The sequence below is a fragment of the Manduca sexta genome, chromosome 5 (genome assembly GCF_014839805.1).
Source record: "Manduca sexta isolate Smith_Timp_Sample1 chromosome 5, JHU_Msex_v1.0, whole genome shotgun sequence".
NCBI lineage: Eukaryota > Metazoa > Arthropoda > Insecta > Lepidoptera > Sphingidae > Manduca > Manduca sexta.
In genome coordinates, this window is record NC_051119.1 from 5,303,854 (window position 1) to 5,325,751 (window position 21,898).

Consider the following 21,898-nt stretch of genomic DNA (forward strand, 5'->3'; position numbering starts at 1 on the left):
TATATTATTCGAGAAACTAATGTAAATATTATTTCAGTGAACTGGAAATCGAAACCTAATACCGACAGAGGGAAAAGATACTTTAATAATTATAATAAAAATATTTACCTTATAAAGGAACTTTGGCAGAAAGCTTCTTAGCCGCGGTGAGCTATATCTGAAACAAAAAAAAAACTAATTAAAGAAATCTTTTTTATACAACAGCCAGACGCTCGCCCAATGGTAAGCGTAGACAATGCAATATAACCAGAATTTGCACCACTTCCACTTCTAGATGTTAGATGTTAAGTTTTATAATGACCTATGACTACAAAACATAAAGAAACAACACGCATACGGAGCGACATAGTCGTGAAATAACGACCAAGCTCCGTAAATAAAGAATAAAAAAAAAAACGCTTTTACTCCCAAAAGGGTACGCAGAAATATAATAAGAAAACTTTCTTTGTGCCAAAAGTGTTCTGTACTGTGATGTGAACGGGTTCGCCCCCATAAGTTCACGCCTATTGCCATATCGGACACAAATTCTAGACTCTAAGCTAATATGGATGGGAAAAATGTCACTTTGCCTGACCCGGGATTTGAACGAGCACAAAGCGGTCCCGAACCGCGCACGCAATACAACTACGCCACGGAGACAGTATCTTTTTGGTTATTTGCCATTAATTTGATTAAAAAAGACATTGTCCACCCTGGTAAATCACAGGCGTGACGATATCACTTCAAATGGAGACAAAAGGATGTTAAATCATGTATTACATTGTGCATAACTGAAAACCAGGCCGCGCCACGCACGGACGGCGATGCCTCGGTTAATTACTAACCGGCGGTTTAATATTTAACCGAGCGGTTAAGTGTTATTGATAGTTATCTTTAGGTTTTATAGGAACACTAGATTTGCATGGTTGATGGATATTGCAGTATGATGATAGATAATACGCCATATATTATACTAGCTTTTGCCCGCGTCTCTGCCCGTGTCATAAAGTTTTTCCGGAAGTAGCTTATAGCACGCGGGAGAAATGTACCTTCCTATTAGTGAAAAAAAAATTTCGCTCGTATAATTAAGTTTTTCCGGAAAAAAATAACCTATAGCACTCATGAATAATGTAGCTTCCTATTAGTGAAAAAAAAATCAAAATCGGTTTAGTAGTTCCTGAGATTATCGCGTTCAAACATACTAGTCATCTTTATATATTAGTATTGATTAGTTATTACTTTACAGTGTATGTATCTGGGACTGACACCCAGGGAATGCGGTTGGAGGGGGAGGGGTTGACCCTAATCAGGCCGTTGTTAAGTTATTAAGCCAGTCATATCGCCGCTAACTTGATAAACTGTTGTACCAACCATATACAATTTGATAAACTGTTGTGCCAACAGATTATTATGGGTAGTCTTATGGTAACTTTATGCTGCTTGATGGTAGAAATAAACAACACATTATTGGAAAAGGGTATAAACCCGATTCCTGCCGGCTTCGGTATAAAAAGCTATGTTATACCCGAGTGCTAAAGGCTTTCATCTTAGGAATGGACGCTAAAGCGACGAGCAAGAGCTAGTCAATATGCTCCATACGGTCGAAGGGTCTATATAAGCCGATTCCTGCCGCTTCCCTTTCGTATTTTATATAACATCTAATTATCATTAGAACGATTTATAGACCGCATTTATACATATTAGGATCTATATGTTGTCGGGCTACCTTTCGGGAAACGTTACACTGTATCAGTGTAGCACATATAATATTTTTTTTCTATTTTGTCAAAGTGACTCTACTGCAATCGTAAGTTGAGTGAGATCGAGATAGACTGTCTAGAAGACAATTGTCCATCGCCAATCGACATAATTATGCCGGCTTGTTTGAAACCGTCATACATAACCCTAGTTACCTAAATAATAATAATATCAGCCCTGTATTATATGCTGTCCCACTGCTGGGCACGGGCCTCCTCTACTACTGAGAGGGATTGGGCCTTAGTCCACCACGCTGGCCTAGTGCGTATTGGTAGACTTCACACACCCTCGAAATTCTTCAGGTATGCAGGTTTCCTTACGATGTTTTCCTTCACCGTTAAATCAAGCGATAATTCACAAAGAATACAGACATAATTTTTTAGAAAAATCAGACGTGCGTGCCCTTGGGTTTTGAACCTGCGGACATTCGTCTCTGCAGTCTATTCCACAACCATCTAGGCTATCGCCACTTTGCCTAGTTACCTATAATTTGAATATATTACCGAACCCTTGAATCACAATTCAAAACAATACATGAAAACAATTTATACTCTACATACAACATATACACTATCACGGATGCTGTGGCTGAATCCTCGTGTAATTAAGGAGATTTAAAGTTTTAACGGTTCGGTAAGAGGTTACGTAAACACGGTAACTCGGGCCTTTGAACCGAGTTAGATGGTGCCGCGAGATGCGAGAGACTGCGGTGAGACACCCAATGCGACTCAAATCATGTAGTTTGGACGAGATTGTGATTTTATTCGGAAGTCGTTTATTGAAGTTATACTTCTTTTGGTTAGGGCTAAATTATGAGAGTACATTTTTACGATGCGCGCGCACACCTTCACAAATATCCAGGCTTTTATCTCGGAAAACTCAATCACGCGGGCGAAGCCGCGACCAAAAGCTAGAATACTATAAAAATGAATTTCTATTTTCCTTCGTCATCGCATCACGCGTGAACAAATGGAACAATTTCGCTAATTCTTTATTTTAGGAGAACGTTCTTATAAAAGAAACAATTAAGGAAGTTGAGCGGAACAATAGAAAATTTATAAAAACTTAACGACAATATTAATTTTACATTACTGTCAGTGATTGACAGAATGCGTGTATCATAGAGCATTTTTTTTAATTAATTACAACAATTCAAATTCAACATCCATAGTTAAGACAGGACAACGTATGTGGGGTCAGTTAGTTATATAAAAAATGACCCTCTACATCCGTTCACTCGCACCACACGAGCAAGTGTCCCGTTAATGAGATACTGACCGATATGTAGGCGAAAGGTCAAATTTGTGCCACAACGGACCACGCGTAATGTTACGTTGGTCTTAATGGCTAATCAGACTCCTTGTTTCTATGTTGAGTAACTTATTCAATTGTAGAGTCAATTTTCGTAACTTAATGAATTGTAGAGTCAATTTTCAAAGTTGTATCTGATTTTTATTTTGTAGATACACGCTGTATTTTAACAAGATCCCTAATAGGTATTGAAATAAAACTGTTTTCGGATCTTATCGCGATTTTATTATTTTGTAATATTGTGTAAATAACCAATGATCATGATTTTTGGCATATATGTTATCAAGAGTAACAGTACGAGATATGATACACAGTAGTACTATTATCGGATCACCATCAGCTAAAATTAAAATAATTGTATACTTGTGAAATATAGGTAGATATTGTAACGTTGACTTTTCGGATGACCAACACCCCAGTCCCCCCGTGACCACGAAGGCTGCAAAGTCTTCGAAACGTCGGGAGAAAATTATAAAAACCGCGATAAAACCCTAATGAGGAAATAAATGGCAATATAAACATATTATAAATCTGAGTCCGCAAAAGCTGTCTGTATGTGATCGGTTTTCTCAAAATCTACTGAACGATGTTTATAAAATTTGGTCTGAATATAGTGGAAGACCCTGGGACGGTCATAAAACTATTATGGGCTACATTTTATCCCAGGAATATATATAGCGGGACTTTTATCCCGGAAAAATCCGTCATGCGGGTGAAGTCGCGAGCAAAAGCTAGGTATAATAACTGATCTATAAGCATATTTTGCACAATAAGCCTAGTTGAGATTTGAACAGATTGCCGAAATGAAGCTCCGTAGGTTTCTTTTCTCTGTGTTTTCGAAGTTACATCTGTATTTTTTTATCAATTACCACACGCTTTACTTGTGAAGGAAAACATACTGAGGAATCAAATATACCTGCGAGTTCTCTAAAAAGAATTTCGAGGCTATGTGAAGTATGCTACCTCCCTGAACCCTCAGTAGAGCAGGCCCGTGTTCAGTACTGGGTAATATATAAAACAGAGCTGGTATTCTTTAATTATTTTTGCTATAATGTCGAATAATATACTTTGTTTATCAACAGAAAATATTACTTTGGTGTATAGCCACCATCATCAAGAGAACAAGCCTACAATGTATACGTGACTAGGTGAATTTGTCCCGATATCTAAACAATGACGTCATTCTCAAATGTTCTAATGATTCCAGTAATTTCTTCGTCACCAGAGGTCGTCGTTGCGAAACGGCGACCAATACTCGTCTTGCGAAAGTGACAATTGACAGAAATTTTGTAATAACGTTTACGTAGAACATGACTGAGTTAGTTGAGTCGCTTGTACTCTTTAATATGAATAAAATTTGCAAATATTTTATCATTTAAAGTATGTTGGTTGGTTAGTTTTTTCATGTCAAGGAAACTACGATGAATTTTCATAACGATAATTCATGAGCTGCATTTTATCTTGAAAATGTGGTGTAGTTTACATTCTTATACTTTTAATATCAGAAAACATATTCAAAGTATAAGAATATAAATTACACAGAACGGGCAGAGCTGTGACCAAAAGCTGGTTTTATTATTAAAGGATTTTTTAAGGACAATTGAAGAACAAAGTTGGCATTGATTTTAAATATTTTTGCAATAGGATATCAAAATAGCAAATGATTCACTTGTTATTAAGTTGTCTCCACCACGCATAATATAATATTCATAATGCAGTGCAGTGACTTTGCCGTGCCAAGAATTAAAAAAATTATATCCGCGATTAATCTTAAATGCGCTGTCGCATTTAAAATAATTACCTTTTTTGATTGTAAGATGAATTTCTCAAAGAAAATTTTAATAGTATTGATTTAGGCCATTTGTCAGTCAAGTTGAAATTAATTGAATATTTTCACTAATTTAACGCGGAAAATTATTTATTGTTGTCACGGCCATTGCGTAAAACCTTTTGGTGTCTTGGAAACTGTTCTCGTTTATCAATTATACATCACAAGGACTTGCAATCATTCACTAAAATAATTAGAAAGGTAGGTTTTTAAGCAACGCCAATAAAAACTCATAATTCTCTAAAATTATACATGTGCTACTAGGCTTTAAAGATAAGAAACCAGAGGCGGTTTGACCTCTACACTTTCCTCTTAGTCCGACTCGATTGATTTTAAGTAGTTTAAAACTCGAAGTGACGAGTTCGAAGTGGTCGCGTTACACGAATTTATTTGTGATAATGATTTTCATGTATTTGGTAAGGTCGAGTAAATACAACAATGAATGGAATTGTTTTGTGTTTAGAATTTTCCGTTGTTAAGCAATGGTTTTGTCTATAATTTTCCACCGGAAATTGTGAATACGGATTTAAAGCATTGTAATATGTATGTTGCAAAAAGGTACGCAGCATCATTTCAGGAAAATTTTTTTGATGTCGCTTGTGTAAAGAGATTAAATCCCGGGCATATAGCGCTATAGGACATATAGTAAAACTAAGTCAAAATATTGACTGACCTGGAAATTGAATCTAGGATTGTTCACCATTCAGCGAACACTCATATATCGCGCTGTGAAACTTATAAAAAAAAGTAACCAACCCAACGTTTCATGAATGACTTACGTCTATTTGTTGTAACGTGTGAAAGTGTGAGTCCGTGATTTGAGCTTTAGGGTGCCTTTGTTAAGTAAATACTCCGACAGTACCGCTACTGTTTGGTCGATAATTTGTTGATCATACAGGGATACCGGGATATTTAGCGTCAAGAAAAATGTAGAGCTTTGAAAGTTTGGTTAGTTGCTTAGGTTTGGATTTTAGTGTAGCTCTACTTGGGTGCGCGTTAATATCTTTTGTATGAACGGTGGCAAGTGCAGTTATATATTTTATTGTGAGGGTTTTAACTTTTATAATTCATTCAAATTTTATTATCTTTATGCAGGATTGTATTATCCTTCCTTAATTAGAATCACATGTTCAATGTTTTGGTATATAAAATCCATATATTACAATCACTTTTAAAAGTATTTTTAGTAGAGCCACTGTAATTCATTTTGCTAGTGTTAATTAGTATTTAAACCGGAAAATTGCAAACTAGACACTTTTCAATCCCAACCCAATCCCAAGGGATGTCAACACAAGAGAAATCGTGAAAATTATGAAACACAGGAAGTGAGGTCACGGAGACAAACGAAATGATCGATGCGAGCCTTACACGGTATGATCAGCACCTTTGTCTACATTATGTTGGGTGTTAGGCTTAGTACACAGTCGAGAATATAGTAATTTTTATTAAAATAAATTATTTACTACTACTATTACTTCTATTAACACGAGCGGGGCGGGGGTCCCCCCGATATAAAATAAAATCCGAAAAATAGTTTAATATTTATGTCGAGCATCTGTAGTAATTTTTATTTTATTCATAGATACAGTAACTTAATTATTATGTCACTTCATGGCGGTCACTGCTTTAGGCTCCAAGCCGTGTCGTACCCGTGTCAAAGTAAACTAAATAAGAATTAACAATACATAAATTTACTTAAGGCGATTAATGCTTCCCTATGGGAACATCTTAGGAGCCGTACTTTCATAAATATTAAAATTTTTGGTTCGCCCAAAAAGAAGGTTTTCTTAGTTATGAAAAACGAATGACTAAATCAGCATTGTATAGTAGAAAAATAAAAAAAAAAAACAATAAAGATAAATAAATAAAAAATAATGGAGTTCCTAATTTAAACTTGTCACTCAGTTATTTAAATTGATAAAAGAATCTCTTTTCGTTCTCTAGTAAAATCATATCACTAATGCACACCACCCCCTACATTACGTGGGAGGTACCGCGCTGTCGCGGCCCACGAGTGATCCAAACGAACAACGATTGTAAATACTATTGTATCGGTCGCAAATCTTCCGCGTTTCGGAAATCTTTCCCACTATGGGATAGACTATAGATTGATAGAGTAGGACTTAAGTTTAAACCCGAGACAGTTAATATACGATAAAAAAAATATCATAGAAAGCAATGTTATGTTTGACAAAATAATAAAGAAAATTTAAGCGGCGACTATTTTTAAATAGAAAACGTTTTGTGAAGAAAGTTTGATAGAAAGGTTTATCTTGTCGGAAGGCATTTTTGCAATAGAAAGAACCAACATAAGAATTTCATAATTATCAATACTAAGATAAATAAACATAACAAACACACATCACGCATTTATCCGCCGAAGGGGTATGCAGAGGCGGTACCAGCACCCACTTTTTGCCAAGTGTTTTTCGTCCCATGGTGTGATAGGGGGTGAGCCTATCGTCATATCGGGCACAAATTCCAGACACCGGGCTTATATTGAGCAGAAAACCCAAATATCACTTTGCCCGACCCGGGATTTTAACCCGGGTTCTCAGAGCGCTTCCGTACCGCGCATGCTGTACAACAACGCCATCTAAGCAGTCCACTAAGACCTTAGAATGAAAGTATCGCGTGGTGACGCCTTCGAAAAAAAACCATACAATGACTCCTTTCCTGGGCAATTCATGCGAGATTTTTCACAAAAAATAAAACCTCCAAATAATTCTAGTCTTTATATTTATAAGCATAGTTCTTGATCTTCAATACCAAACTATCAGATGCAACGGCAAAAGGTGAATTTTTTAGAAAGGGAACTCAACATACAGTTACTTACAAGCATGAGTACGGTTTGGAAATTGTCCTGATGATAATTAAATCCTATAGTTCATAAAGTTCGTAAATGAACTGCTCTAAACTTTTTTTTCCCTTCTCACTTTATCATGCACTGTTCCCTGAACTGATTGAAAAGAGCAACACCAGAGTTTCTTGCCCGTTCTTCTCTAGTGAAAACTGCTTTCCGAACTGGTAGTAGAGTTAATATTTACGGAATCTAAATAATGTATAACATTTTACAGATTCAAATAAATCATTTCATTTCATATATTTCATCTATAGGGAAGCTGGTGATAATCGGGTTATGTGGACCCTTCGTCACTGATCAGATGACATATTGGCCTTCTACAAAATTGAACACTATATAAGTTAATGGGCCACACAAAGACATCTTTAAAACTTTGACACGATTTGTAACCTTTTACGTCGCGTCGTTAAATTATATAATTCTACGAAACCTGAGACTTGGTTAATTGTTACTATCAGGTCGTTGAGACCTTGAGAATTATCCTTGTATGGGAAATAGGAAGGGACAATTTGTTCTGTTTGCTGTATGAGTTTACCAGAGGCTCTAAAAATCTTCTCTTCTTAATCTCTAGTTGTTTTCTTCGAAGCTAATAGTGGTATATTTAAAAAAATACTAATCAAATATCTAAATAACATTGATACGTGAAGAAAAAATTTTGTTTGTCTTTTAAGCATGTTGTCGCACGGAAAAGTGAAATATTTGGTATGATTAAAGTTAGTATAGAGGAGAGAATAATTTTTTTAATACAAAAATATTTGTTTCAACAAAGAAACCATTTCTCATTTGGTAAAAGCACGTAAAGCTGTTGGTCCTGCGCCTGATCTCTCTCAGGTCATATTGGATTGCAATATCACCAGTTTATAAGAGTGAATGAACAGAGAGTGCACCCGTGTACTGCAGACACGCTTGTACACTACAATATCTCTTGCGTACTTGGCTGATCTTTGTGGAGATTGGTGACCCAAATACGACTAGAAGGGATTCTTCATATTTACTAGCACGAAGTCGAAGAAAAATTGTCGTTTCACACAGATCTATCTCCAGATAATACATATATTTGTCCGACACGAAATCGTCTACCAATATATATAACTACGATACAAATTCTATACCATAATGAAACAGAGATAAACAAAACATAGAGTCGTACATCTATAAATACAGAATGCGTACGCGCCGGGCGTCGAACCTGCATCGTCGGGTCACGAGTCTTCACGGAACACATTAGCCCGCAGGCGATGTCAGTTAACGGAGAAGTGGTTTTCCAATATTTTTAGCGAAATGTTTTAAGCGTGGTATGAACGTGAGATGGAATGTTTGCTATTGTTCCGAAAGGGTCTTCTTTTTATGTTTAGACGTCCCTGTAGTCCACACCGGGAGAAACCTGCAACTGTAATAATGGAATCTCTAAACCTAGCGATTGCAGGAGCCCGGTGGAGAGTGGGGACAGAAATAGGGGACGGAAGAGAGGGATATGCAGGTAGGTATGCTGTGAATTGCGCAGTCACTTGTTAGACGTTCCTGTAGTCCACACCGGGAGAAACCTCCAATTGAGATACTGGAATCTCCAGACTTTATGACTGCAAGGGAACAGTGGAGAGTGTGGACGGAAATAAGGGCAGGAAGAGTGATGTATGCAGGTAGGTATGCTGTGAATTGCGCATCCACTTTTACATTATAGTATCTCTTACGTACTTGGCTGATCTCCGTTGAGAATAACAACCGTGGCCGAAATTCGGTTAGGAGGAATCTATTCTTTCATTTAAGTCTGTATAGTAAGGTGACTATAATGCTCCTGGTAGTAAGTGAGGTGTAGTCCTATTATAGTATTGAATAATGTGTGAAGTTGGATTTCTTGACGCCAGGCCTAAGTCAGCTTGCCTATAGCTATAATCAATCTATTATGGGTTAAAAAATCATCAATCCGAGATTGCAAGTGCCTACCCACTTAAGGACAGCGTGAGTTTATAAGCATTACCCGTGTGAAACTATTGCTTAGTACTTAGTTCTTACAAAGTACTATTTTATGGAGGTAACTGTTTGATACGCAGAACTTAAAGCTAAATAAGGATTCACGATGGAATTAATTTAGTTTTTATTGTCAAGTAATTAACGACTATAATATCTGGTAGCTTTTTACATTCAACGTTTGCACAAAGATTTTTAATGCGCAGATGTATATAGAACTAATCATTTCAGTGGAAGTAACTATTGGTTAATTAATTGTTTAGCGAGTTAGGTGAAACAAATATGCTTTAATGGCGGTGATAGTCTATTTGGGTGTGGAATGGAATTGGAATGTATTCTTTGTGAATTGTCGCTTGCTTTAATGGTGAAGGAAAACATTGTGAGGAAACCTGTATACCTGAAAAGTTCTCTATAGCAATTTTAAGGGTGTGTGAAGTCTACCAACCCGCATTAGGCCAGCGTGGTAGACTAATGCCTAATCTCTCTCAGTAATAGAGGAGGCCCGTTCCCAGCAGTGCGACAGTATATAATAAAAGTTTTTTTTTATTGCTTTGAATGACGAGACGAGCTTGCCGTTCCTTGATGGTAAGCGATACGTCCGTAAACAGTAGAAACACCATCCAACACCTTAAATCACGAATTATTGTTTGGTATTCCACTGCGCTCGCCATCTTGAGACATGAGATGTTGAGTCTTATTATGTCTAGTAGTTACTCGTACACTGGCTTCAATGTCCTAGTTACGTTATCAATTAAACGGAAACACAACAGTGACTACACGCTGCTGCTTGGCGGCAGAAACAGACATTGCGGCGGTACCTACCCAGGCGGACTCTCACATATGAGAGACCAACCACGTGCAAGTGGTTTGCTAGTTTTTAAATTTTTGCATTCCAAACAAAGAAAACACACTTTTTTTTTATTTTATAATATTATTTAGATTACTCCACGTCGATTTTAGAACGAGAATCTACGATTTTCACATCTATGGTGTTCGAACTCATTTTCCATTCTACCTTCGTAAAAAGCGTACGAAGACAGCTTATCAATCAACCACCCGTCAACCGAAGCAATAATCAATGGTTACCTAATTATATTTTAATAATTCAAGGTTTTATCAATTACTCAAACCGCTCTCGCTGGGTACTTAAATTCTAATCAAGTTAGTACGCTCGCGTGGTCAAGTTGTGTAAGACTGCAAAGCCGTGTTCCGGTTTGAAGGACATTAGAACCAGTGTTGCTGGGCGTTGAGACACCGTCAACATTATCAACTTGTTGAAGAAACATAACACAATTTGTGGCAACTAATATTTCTTGTAATATATTTAAAACAATCGGTCGGATCTAGATACAACTGGAGTGATATGGTGGAAGTTGACCTGCAGCAACTTCAAGTCAGTAACTGGTGATGGCTGGCATAGGACAAGGACAGCTGGAGGATTCTCGAACTCTCGTTTCGGAGGATAAAACTCACTTTGTGTCACTGAGTCAACGAAGTAAGTAATCAGTTAATTCAACTGTTAAATCATCAGTTGATTAGTTGCCACATCATTACCAGCCAAATGGGGTTTACTAATGAACGTAGGCCTTCCCTAATTTCCAGAATAGTTGCTACATCATAACCAGATGAGGTTCACTGATGAACATCTTCTCTCCAACTTCAAGACGGACCGGTCAAAAGTGACGCACCCAGCGTGTTGCAGCGACCTTTATTAGGAATTAGCTTTAGCCGTCCGCGTGATAAAGGGTTCCGAGATAAATATTTTCCCAAAAGAAGTCTATAGCACACAGAAGTAGCGTAGCTTCCCAGAACGTATTACAACTATGCCACCGAGGCAGTAAGGCATCATTAATTTAGTATTTATGGCATCACCTTCTCAATGTGATGTGAATCTCCCGTTCTAAAAGTAGCCCTTGTCTAGCAATAGATAATGCAGGTATTATCATTGATTCAAACCGAATTACGACCGCGGCGGCCAATCTCAACGAAGATCAGCCAGGTAAGAGATATTATAGTGCACGAGTGTGTGCAATACACAAGCACTCCCTGTTACTTCACCCTCATAGTCGAGATAGTTCACAAGTGTGTGCGCAATACACAAGCGCAATCTATTCCTTCACTCTCATAGTCTGGTGAGAGGATTGATTGGGGATTATGGGTTATATAATTCCCTATCCTAACACTTTTCTCCGCATCTATACTACCCTGGGTAAGTTAATACCATTACCGAACACTTTTTATTTTATTATGAAGCGTATGTAATGAAACCGGGTTAACGCTACTCGGTTAAAAAGACAACGCCTACAGTTCCCAGTGGATTATTATTAGTGTTATGAATTATAAATACTGTAACGATTTACACGATACGATACGATTAATCGGTACGATTTGTCGTGGTATAAATCGTTTCACATTTGTAATAGATTTTGTTTTGACATTTAATAATCGTAGTTGTGTTGCTTTACGACTTCTGTGTTGAGATTTTGGGTTCGATCCCCGGCTCAGGTAAAGTGATATTTTTTCTGCTCAGTTTGGAGTATGGAATTGAAGCTGGTAAGATTTGAATAAAACTTAATATGGTTTACAAAATATGGAAAAATTAGGGGAGGCCTATGTTCATCAGTAGACTTTATGAGGCTAGTAATGACGTATCAATTTAACGTGTTGATTTAACAATAGTTGAATCAACTGATTACTTACTTCGTTGGCTCAGCGACCCAAAGTTTGTTTTGGCCTCTGAAACGTTAGTCCTCTAGCTGCCCCTGTTCCGTGCTAGCTCTCGCCAGTAACAGGCACTGCTTACCCCTAAAAAGTCAAAACGCGATGCTATATTAAAGCATGTAGACCTATAACACTAAACTACGCCAATTCGTAATGACCCGCGACCTCTAAAGGCAATAAAAAACAACTTTCAAATTAACATTTATCCACAAATGCATTATGCACTGAGACCCAACCTACAGAAACTAATCGCTAGTGCTGCGCCGCGATAAACACGTATCGATATTTTACAAGACGTTAGATCGGCCGTAAATAAAACTTTACGACTTTTCCGTGGCAAAATAAAATTATATTGCAGTTTTAATTTATTATGTCAAATCTTTAGGCGGTTATGTTGTAAATTATTTGAGTTTATGGCGAATAAATGACGGGATGGGATTGTTTATGATTTTTCGTTCAAGTTCGAGTAATGGATTTTATATTAAATACGTTCTGTATACTCTTGGCTGAGTTGTCTCTGAAGTTACTATAGAAAAAGTTGTGGCTAATTTTATAAATGATTGTGCGAGATTTGATTAGTAACCGTATGTCTTAAGTATTTTTTAATAAGACATAGTTCTTCTTTATTTAAATTTTAAGTACAGATAACATATTTCATATAAAAAATCACATTCTTAAAAGCTAAGTCAATGAGTAAATCTTTTTTATATGTAATTATTTGTTAGTAAACATACAACACAAATTTACAACGCAACCCTATATCTACAGCGTTATTAAACCTTCCCAAATGCAAAAATAATTTATCGACAATTTTCTAAGTAATATTTATCGACAACAGGAATTCTTATCGATAAAGTGCAGTCACTACCGAGGCGCGACATGTCACTGACGGCGTCGCCTACGCGGATTCCATCGTCACTAGCCGACAGCCTTGGAGCTTTGACGGTACAACTATACGCACTAAGTTTCAAATAAAAATGTACTTAGTGTGATAGAATACTTCACATCAACGCTTGAAACGCAAAAATATCTAAGCGACAAATATACCGACAATGAATTATATAAATATTTCGATTTTTTTCATACGCCATTTGATCTAGGTTTTGTAGGTCTAGGACAATTTTAATAACATTAGGCTATATCTTTATAAAATATAAAGTTTAAACGTGAGGAATCTTTACAACAGAAGCCAATACAACTTAAAATATTGACTCCAATTATCCCGGAAAAGTATAAACTTTTATTCCGATTTTTTTTCACGCGAGCGGAGCCGCGACTAAATACTTCTTATATAATACAGAGTTGATATTATTTTAAGCAATTAAGTATTACTTACTAAGACCAAGGAGATAACTTGTTAATCCAAAACATGTTCTAACTACATGCAAAATTTCATCAAATTCCGTCCAGCAGTTGCGTTTACTTCTAAAATCCAAACATACACGAAGTTTTTTTTTGTATACAGTCACCGCAAAGGGACCTCACTGCATCTAATGGTAAGTGGAGTGGATCCACTAGAGTATCGACTGACAAAATATGATTACCCCACGACAGTCGACACAATTATGCCGGCCTGTCGGAACCGGATATACACAGGCTGAGTCCGGAACGCGACACACTTACGTAGTCCACTATGGCGGGTTTTAACAAATTATGTACGGTGGTTGCTATCCGGGATAATACATCCTACCACCAGCAAACCACCAATACATGTAAGGTATTGTATTTCACCATACAACTTGGTATGTCAAAGATTTTTGACCTTGGGACCGCTTCTCATCTTATACAGTTACAGCCCGAAGGTCGAAGGTCATTCTAAGAATTTTACAAAACATCGTACAGTCCACAACATATTGAATAGCTAAGGTCGCGATGAGATGACCCTGTGGCATTTCTACGGATGCCTACTTTATAACTTAGTGTATACTTTAGGTTATTTACTATTATGGAGGTAATGTATGCTTGAAGAAGTCTTTGGAAACGGTTCTAAAGATTTATTAAGCTGTTTTTGGGTAACTTAAGGCGATACCTCAAATTTAATATGACGAAATTTGAAAGGCCGAAATATCCATGATTATTAATTATTTTTACGTTTTTCTTTCAACTGCGAGAACTAATCACTAACTAGACGTGAATTTAAATTCTTTACTTGCCAATACTTGTTTAGTTACCCAGACTAAAGGTGAGACAAAATGTATGAAAATGGACCTTGAGGTATCGCCTTAAATTGTTTTATTGAGATTATTTTTATTGTCTCGGCGGCGTAGTTGTATTGCGGTATGACCGCACTGAAGTACCGGGTTCTAATTCCTGGTCGGGCAAAGAGATATTTGGGTATTTCTGCTGCTAGTCAAGAATAAGTACTTTAAAGGTCGATAACCTCGTTCCCTATGACATCATGTGACGGAATACATATGGAAAAAAGTGGAGTGGATTAGATTCGTTAATTTATTTTCTGCAAAACGACTTTGATTTTTCGAATTGAATAATTACAAATGATGTTTTTACAATTTCTATGATACTATTATATGAACAAAGTTGGACAATTGCCATAAGCATTATGCATTTCTGTCTACCTCTTATAAATTAATAATCAGCTAAGAAAAACAAGTATACTTAATTTCACCGCTATGCTCTTTTGATTATTTACTTTATCGTTTCTTGAATAAAAAATAAAAAAATAATTATATGACAATTTTGAACATCAATGCGTCCGAAACTACTATCTTTTTTAAAAGAACTCCTTCAGCGCACTAAACGCGATATAAAATTATTTCTTCTCATATATACCACATTTATAGCATTTTAATAGTAAACTAGGCATTCGAGTACATTTAGAAACAATTTAAAAGTCATAAAGTTACAATATTGCTTATAAAGAATGGGCCGCTGTGGATGCAAAATGGATATTTTCGTTTTTGGTTATTTTAAATAGTTTAGCAGTTTCTATATAATGTTACTAAATAATAAATAACCTAGAGTAGCTTTTGTTCGCGGTTTCGCTCGCGTAAAAGAGTTTTCCGGGATAAAAATCCCGTAATATATTTTCGCGGGATAGAATAAATTCCCGGATAGAATTCATCCTGGGAAGGACGTAGGGTACACCCTATGTCTCTCCCAGTATCTCAAACTATCTCCATAGGATCGAATCCCGTTGGATAGTTTTTGAGTTTATATGAATTGTTTTATTATATATGTCGCCGCAGCACCTCGTTATTCCTTGAATCGGTGAATTTCCGGAGCGATAGTGACGCCATCTATCATTACATCGAGGAAGTATTAGAAAAGGAGGGAGGTCGACTGCTGTCAATATAAGGACCGGCCGAACGACGAGAGCTCAATCTTTTAGAAGTTTTTGTACGAGTCTTGTTTGGACGCTCGAACCGAGCACATTGTGTATTCCGCTAGTGTTACTATGCAGTAAATTGTTAGTGATGTAAAGAAGTGTTTCAATAATTGAATAACTGTCTGGATAAATAAATATAGAACGTTGATACTTTACCGGTCATGTAATAAAATAACCAAGTAAAGAGTTTTCACTCCGACATATATTTACTAAATGTTTTTAAAGGAACAATTCCACCATGTATGATTGTTGCGTTACTTTAACAGTTTACGCAGCGTACGTAACGGAAGCTGTCAAAAATAATAATTTTTACCCTATTCTGCAACATATTTCATTAAAGCTCCGCTCCTATTGGTCATAGTGTGATGTTATATAGTCTTCCTCGATAAATGAGCCATACAGTACCAAAATACATTATCAATTCGATCCAGTAGTTTTTTAAGATCAGTGCGTTTAAAAATAACGCAAATAAATGGTGGATAAGAAGGTATTTGATTCAAAAATTTGATTCTGATCGGTTCCGTAACTCAGAATTTCCAACAATATATTGCACAATAACAGACTAGTAAGACTTATAACATGTGTTTTATCCCCAGTAGCGAAGGCAAAATGAACTCACATTTTATAATGTATACTTTTTTGTTTTTTACCATTACTTTGAAAAACGAGACGAACTTACCGATCGCCTGACCGAGTAGAAACACCATCCAACACCTTGAATTACAAAGTATTGTTTGGTATTTCACTGCGCTCGCCATCCTGAGACATGAGATGTTTAAGTCTTAATATATCAAGTAGTTACACTGGCTACAATCTCCTTCAAACTAGAACACATTACACACTGCTGCTTGGGGGAAATAGACATTGCGGTGGTACCTACCCAGGCAGACTCTCACATATCAGAGACCTACCAGTACCGTATAGCCACCGAAGCCGGCTCCCAAACCAGGAACGCGTAAAATAACGGCACAGGCCAAACCGGGTCTAAAGATCCTATCTTAAGAACGCGTGGACACTCGTCCTGTCCATTCTGATAAAGTTACTGATCGCATCTGATGCTAACCGTAAACATAGGATTTGGTGGAAAACTTAAATTTTTTGTTGAACACAATATTGTAGTGTCCACGAATTTGCTCATAAGTATTAAGCTAAAATTGTTAGGTTATTAAAAACTGAAGTCATGATTTGTCTCCGAAGGTGTAGGCTGAAGTTTTAATATTCAATAATTTTTGTTTATATAACTTACTTAAGTATAAGCAGATGTTTATATTATTAATTTTTTTTTGTAGAGTTGTTTTCGTAGTATAATTTCAATTAGGGCATAGGTAAGGAAGACAGTCTAGTATTAATATTATTTAGTGCTTAAGTATTGTTTATAATTATTGTGTTATCTGCTATGCCATTTATTAAATAAAAAAATGTATCTACTGAATTATCATATCTTTTCTCCGGATTCTAGAGATTCACTTCTAATTCCAGAGAAATGGCGTGGTTGGAATGGTACTTTTTCATAAATTTTGAAAGAATTATAATGATATTGTGTTTTCAGTAATTCATCGAATATAATATACATACAATATTATAGTACGGCGCAGCGTCGATTTTTTAAAATAAACAGATAAGCTTCTAGCGGTTATTTTGTTAAGCGGAGTAAATAAAGTGAGGTTTGGATCATTTACATACTTCCAAACAGCTTGGCAGTAAATATATATATAAAGAAAACATTATAAAAGTAAATATTGTTTATGGACAGTACAAGATCTTAACAAATACAAATATTAAAAATACGAATCGTGAATAAATATTGAATGGTATGCCTCAAATATTAATTAGAATAATTATGCTTAAATATAACAGGGCATTTCCCTATGTTTGTTTATGTATATTATTATATATGCAAGTTGCACGAAAAAAGGCCTTTTGTGAAGTTTTATAATAGTTAGTTAAGGAATGAGGTAGTGAATCATATTTCAAATATGCACTGAGCAGGAGTGGGCGCGTAGTGGGGACATCGTTTCATTTCATTCTTTCGCATGCATCATAATTCCTGATGATGTAACTTACGCGTATTTTGCGTCTTATTTGTTTCTTGATACTTACCCCTTCTACCGAGAATCAAAGGCTATTTTATTTATTTTCGGATTTTAATATATTTGTTACTATTCAATTTTTGAGGTAATATCGGTGACAGCGCGAAGAGCGTACGTCTACTGCACTACACATAACAGCACTCAGCTAAAAGCCGCGTCGGTGACAGCGCGGAGAACGCTCGTCTACTGCACTACATATAACAGCACTCGGCTATGCGCCACGTCAGTGACAGCGCGGAGAGCGCTCGTCTACTGCACTACACATAACAGCACTCGGCTATGCGCCACGTCAGTGACAGCGCGGAGAGCGCTCGTCTACTGCACTACACATAACAGCACTCGCCTATACGCCGCGTCGGTGACAGAGCGGAGAGCGCTCGTCTACTGTACTACACATAACAGTCGCGTAATGTCGACACTACTCACACCTCCGTGAGAACCCGACCCAAGGCCAGCTATATCATTTAATTTATATAATTCAGTATAATTTGCAAAGTTTGTTGACCTACAACATTATTTTGATCACTCATATGTTTCATTTGTAATGAATGGGCGACGTTACGCTTCGGCGGTCACCCTACGCAAAAATGTTAACTGTTATGTGAATTTAAACTTTGTTGCTCAAGAAACAAGTTTAGAAGTAACAAAGCAATACGTTTCGATAATTTTTTTCGGTCAGTCAAATGATTTTACGTTGTAACATGTAAGAAATAAGGTCGAAATAACATCTACAGCCGAAGTCAACGAGACGGAACGGCGGTTTTAAAATGAGATATTTTGCAAAGAAATTATCATGTAGGAAAAAAGCGGTAACGTTGAATACGAATGTTGGATCTAATTTAAAATGGTGCAACGAGTGTGCCCTTTTCCTTATAAGTGCAGAACTTCAAGATTAGCGATATCAGGCACTATTCCCACGACCGTAAAATTATTATGACATAATCGGATTTATCTTTTGTTCAGACCTTTCACATAATTGACCGTGGAAAGAGACTTGAAGTTCTACGTGGATTTGCTCAGCGCTGAGAAACATTTGATGACCGGCTAACGCTATTTCGATATTGGAGTTAATATTTTCAATACGTCGACTGTTATTGACAAGTTTTCTATAAAGTATTTGAGAAATTATGTGTTAAGTAAGATTTTTTTTTATATATGAGGACGCAAACTCATTGCATATGATGGTAAGTGAAGTGGTGTCCAATAGAATGTCGTCTGATGAAAAATTATACCCTCGGCAGTCGACACAATTATACTACACACACTGAGAGAAATATAACCTATCCTAATCCAGGAATCGAACCCGAGAACTGCACAGCAGTGTTTGATGTATCGAATGACTCAAGGCTAATCAAGCAGGTTTTAGTGTAAGAAATATAAAGTGTAAGAGCTAAACTTCAGTAGGTTCAGGGAGTGTCCGAATCCATTAATATGTGACGAGGCACTCGCGTTTCCTTTTAAGGGTTGGTACAGCGCGCGGACGTCCTGCGAGGGACGCCCATCGCACATATTAATGTGCTAAACTAGATGTGAGCTAGGGTTGTCACTGTAGAAAGTTTTTTTAAAAAAATTAGATAATGAGGAATGACGTCATTATTTAGTTTTAAATAGATATTGCTTTTTATTTTTATTTACGTCATATTTTTTTTAACGGTCACGCGAAATTGACCTCTTTGTACTTGACAGTAAATGGATTAGGGTCCAGATCGAATGCCGACGGGCAGGACATATTTATCCCTCACCAATTATGGCCTGTTAGAAATTTCGGATATTTCGAAAGTCTAAGAAAACTGATTACAATAGCTTCTGTAAAAATGTATAAAGAAGGTCCTATGTAAATTATAATGAGCAGTACAATAAAATATTTTCAGTAGACATCATTCCCACGGGAATGCGATAAGGGGAATAATAGACTTATTAATATGATACTTAAATAAATGACGTTAGAGTCGTATAATATTATAGAAAAATATTTCCAGCAGATATTATCGTTCCCATGAGAAGTAATGGACTTTTTAATATCCTTTTTATATAGTTGATAGTGGCATCTTAAAGTTTTATAGATACTTTTGTCACAGAAAAGATCACACAGGCGAAACACATTTCTTAATAATTTTAAGTTATATAACAAAGTGTCAACCCTACATGCAGTCGCAGCGAATTAAGGAAACGCGTCAAACGCCCGTCTATAAATCCAACCTAACTCGTGTCACGATCGGGACGGCTTTATGTCTGGAGATTTTAAATTCAACGGTTACATGTATGTGTATACTGTCGCGAATGATGTAATTGTGAAGGAAATATCTATTATAAGAATAAAAGAAGGATTATTTTTTCTTGCTTTTAATTTCGGGGTATTTATCTTTAAAAAGAAGGATAAAGCAATAAGTAACATAAAAACAGCAAGAAGATTTGAAAACATCTAACACCTTCAATTACAATGTATTGTTTGGTATTCCACTGCGCTCGCCATCCTGAGACATGAGATGGTAAGTCTTATTATATCCAGTAGTTATACTGGCTACAATGTACTCCAAACCGGAACACAATAATAACTACACACTACTGCTTAGCGGCAGAATTATACATTACGACGGAACCTTCATAGCGGACTCTCATATATGAGAGACCTATCAGTAAATGCTCATTTTCCTCATCATACTGTTCTTTTAAAAGAGTTCAATCCTCGTCAATTTGCATAATACAGGATCGAGCATTCCTACTCCAGGATTCGAAGTAGCATCAGCTTAGTCATTATCAATGTCATGAGCCATTAAACCCACACGCGCTACGCCCATAGAAAGTTCGTTCCTCTCGTCTCCCATTGTTTGTTGAATGTAAGAATTCATTAAAAGTGTTGGGTATCAAAGGCTTCCTTTTATTCTTTGCGCCTTTTATTGCTTTATTTGGTAAGTTTATAGCGGTCGAAAACCTTCACGGTTGTTTACGAAGGGTTGGGTAGAGAAGTAAGATTATAAGTAAAAATATCCATCTACGAAGACAAATCTCTAGGCATGTTACGGCATGGGTAGTTTTGGTACAAATTGAATTCAGAACGCATTATGAAGTTTTTGCATTTGTAAGCAATATATTTTTACCAGAACTATTACAGTTACTGTGATAGATTGTCGTAGTCAACATATCAAGCAGGCATACAATGTATTAGGCTTGAAGCTTCGGAATAATATTTAGAGTTCATTGTTTTATAAACTGGTAGCTTATAATTAGGACGACTCGTTCTTAGCAAAAAGGTACAACCAAATATAACAGTATGTTGCAAATGACTTCCACAGACACGATGCGTCTTCAACTTTTACGACTTCCGCGTGAAATATGACGCGGCAGATCAAAGACACCTCAAACAGACCCTCAAACCGACAAAGGGCCGGCAGTCAGTCACCCCAGCATTTCCTATGACATCATGAGAACCCGAGTTTCATAGTATCGAGAAATGCTATCTCCTAATTAATATTCTTCGAAGCTATTTATAACAATACTTGGTGCATTAATATGCATGATCATGACTATGGACAACGCCATCTCGCGACGTGCACGCAATGCTGAGTATAATGGGGAAATGTATTGCTTGTAGCTGTTCTAGTGTATAGGCTTTAGGGCGTCGTACTGTTGTAAAGTTTTAGGTCGTTATGGTATTGTGATCGATGCAGTTTTATTAAAAGTTCTATTAAACTATCATCAGCTCGTCGCTCCACCGGCCCGCGCGTCACACACTACGCTCCTTGTACGTGGTCTCACAACACTCTCCCCCGAGCCCTCATCCACTCCCTTAGGTTCGGCGCTCCACCAACCTACGCCTCACACTACGCTCCCTGTACGTAGTCTCACAACACTCGCTCCTGAGCTTTCATGCACTATCTTCAGCTCGTCGCTCCACCGGTCCGCGCGTCACACACTACGCTCCCTGTACGTGGTCTCACAGCTGGCTGCTGAGTTCTCATCCACTACCTTCAGCTCGTCGCTCAACCAGCCCGCGCGTATTACACTACGCTCCCTATATGTGGTCTTACATTCGC

The 21,898-nt window shown here is 36.9% G+C and overlaps 1 protein-coding gene across 3 annotated transcripts in view; it reads right to left on the reverse strand.

Annotated features, from left to right (window-relative positions):
- Positions 1-21,898, reverse strand: part of LOC115452510 — a 103,983-nt gene that overhangs the window by 24,979 nt on the left and 57,106 nt on the right. For 2 of the 3 annotated variants that reach the window (XM_037443904.1, XM_037443894.1), the window contains one exon: positions 109-157. The gene's annotated coding sequence lies outside the window, so the exon portion shown is untranslated. Of the gene's footprint in view, positions 1-108; positions 158-12,407; positions 12,513-21,898 lie in introns of those variants that run through there. The other variant, XM_037443898.1, reaches the window with a different exon arrangement.